Raw genomic sequence first — 2754 nt, 5'->3', positions numbered from 1 at the left:
ATTCCTCTAGCTTCCTCACTTCCTTCGGGAATTAAATCAAAAGTCACCATCTTGAAATCTGACATCTGGCCCTAACCGGTTTGGTTCAGTGGATAGAGCGTCAGCCTGCAGACTGAGGGGTCCCAGGTTCGATTCTGGTCAAGGGCATGTGCCTTGGTTGCAGGCACATCCCCAGTGGGGGGGCGTGCAGGAGGCAGCTGATCGATCTCTCTCATCGATGCTTCTGATTCTGTCTCTCTCCCTTCTTCTCTGTAGAAAATCAATAAAATGTATGTTAAAAAATATATATATATATTTTAAATCTGACATCTGCTACAACATGGATGAAACTTGAAGGAATTATTATAAGTGAAAGAAGCCTGTGTGGATGAAAGAGGCCACATGCTAACCTGACAAGCTCAGGGAAGGCCTACATAAGACCTAAAGTAACCACAAAGGATGATCTGAAATTAAACTTTAACTGAAAACAGTTATGGTGGGTAGCACCTCCTAGGCTGGTATCTTCCCTGACAAGATCAATCTTTACCTTAACCTTTATCTTTACCTTAGTCTTTTTGCATCTATGATAACATATCTTAGAAATGTCAAGGTTACTTGTAACTTCCCTTTTTCCAGACCCCTCAGGGCACAACCAAATGTCCTGGGTGCCAGGACAGATACCACAAATTCCTTCATTGTTATTGTCATCATGTTAATTGTTGACTGTTAATTATCCAGTACCCACCTAAGTAAAAGAAGTATGTGTCTATCATTTCACTTTTTATCCAATCCCAGAAGTCCCCCCCCCCAACCTTTGCTTTCTCCCGCCTCTCTAATCTATCACCAATGGATTTCATGTAACACACCTACATCTCCTCCTTTGATTGTAATTTATAAAAATAGGTTAAAAAAAAACAACTTCCATTCTCTGGAGCATTATCCCAATCCATTGAGATTCTGCTTCCCAGCAATTGCCAACAGTTTGGCTCAAATAAACGCACAAAAATTTTCTATAGGTTTGAATATTTCTTACTTTGACATTTGCATGACGTACCTAGAGGCAGAAAGGATAAGAGAGGTTGCTAGGGGCTTCGGGGAGGGGATAGTAGGGAGTTTCATTTGGGGGAGATGAGTTCAGTGGATGGATGAAGATGCTGGTTGCAGAACAATGTACTTAATACCACTGATCTCTACACTTAAAAATGGTTAACATGGTAAATATTGTTGTGCATATTTACCACAACAACAAAAAGTCACCTTCATCGTGAAGTCTTCTGAGCCACCCTTTGTAAAATGTCAACTGCTGGGCAGGCTGGAAGAGGGATGGAATCCTGGTTTGGCAGGGCAGGGACAGGGCCAGAACTGGGAACTTCCGGGACACCTCTGGGAGAAGGGAAAAGGGAGGGGGTTTGGAAAAGACAGGATCTGGGAGGTGCAGAAGCAGACAGGCGCGAGTTCCCAGGGCGATTTGCTTTCTGGGAGAGGAGAGATTGAGTAGAGGCAGGGGTCAGTATTTCGGAGGAGCTAGCGTGGGCGTACACCTGCAGGAAGGATGTGTGCCGGGAGCCAGTCCATCCTTGCTGTTTCAAGGGACCTGGCATATATGGCATACTGTTCTTAATATGTTTGCTCACCTCCTTGGCCCTGTGTTTTAACCAAGGTCACCTCTCCGAGAAAGGTTGTTTCCCCAGGTAGGGATTTTCCCCTGAAGTTAGGGAGGGAATAAAACCCCTTAACTAAGTCCCAGGCGGGTAATTAATCACTTTAACTACGAACAATCATGCCTAAGCTACATAATCTTTTTTTAAAAAATACGTTTTATTGATTTTTTACAGAGAGGAAGGGAGCGGGATAGAGAGTCAGAAACATCAATGAGAGAGAAACATCCATCAGCTGCCTCCTGCACGCCCCCTACTGGGGATGTGCCTGCAACCCAGGTACATGCCCTTGACCGGAATCGAACCTGCGACCCTTGAGTCCTTTGGTTGGACACCGGTGCAGCTGTTTCTTGCAGGTCCTGAACCACTGGTTCGTTTCTTGCTTGGGACAAGGAGGTAAAATGCTGTTGGGAGAAAAACGGGGCTGAAGAGAGAGACAGGTGGAGCTGAGAGATTGCCCAAGAGAAAGGAGATGTGTGTGGAAGCCATGTAGGTGGCCTATCTTCCTAAAATATCCATTTCTCTGGACCATGTTGGGCAGGGAATGAAAATCTGTAACCTAAAACATTTTTAAAATTTTTTTATTTCCTCAGAAAGTTTCTAGATGAAATTATTTAGAATGGTACGTATGTAGCTGGTTTTTGAAGGTAAAGTTTCTGTTCCACTTATTTATGCACTCATTGGTTGACTCTTGGATGTGTCCTAACCCAGGTATGGAACCTGCAGGCTTGGTGTACCGGGATGATGCTCAAACAAACTGAGCTACCCCGCCAGGGCTCTCACCTAAAACATTTTAAAGTTAAACGCTTTAGGTTAAATATCCTAAAATATTTCCAAAGTCTTAACAGGATATTAGGGTTAATAGCAAAATTCTCCAGAATTTTTAAGCTAAAACATGAAATTGCAAATAAAATAAAATATCCCTTGCTTGTGGGGGAGAGTGTGGGCTCCTCTCCCAACTGGGGCAGATTCCCTTTGCTCTGAGGTTGCGGGATGAGAGCCAACGCCGGGCACCGGGTGAAGGCAGCTATTGTGATCTCGGGAGGCCGGGAGGGGACGCTCAGTGCGTCCCAGAGGCTCTGGGAGGAGCGGCCGGCGGCCGCGGCACTTCGTTAGC

Source organism: Myotis davidii, unplaced genomic scaffold (genome assembly GCF_000327345.1).
Source record: "Myotis davidii unplaced genomic scaffold, ASM32734v1 scaffold924, whole genome shotgun sequence".
In the NCBI taxonomy this organism is placed as follows: domain Eukaryota; kingdom Metazoa; phylum Chordata; class Mammalia; order Chiroptera; family Vespertilionidae; genus Myotis; species Myotis davidii.
This window is presented reverse-complemented; position numbering follows the sequence as displayed.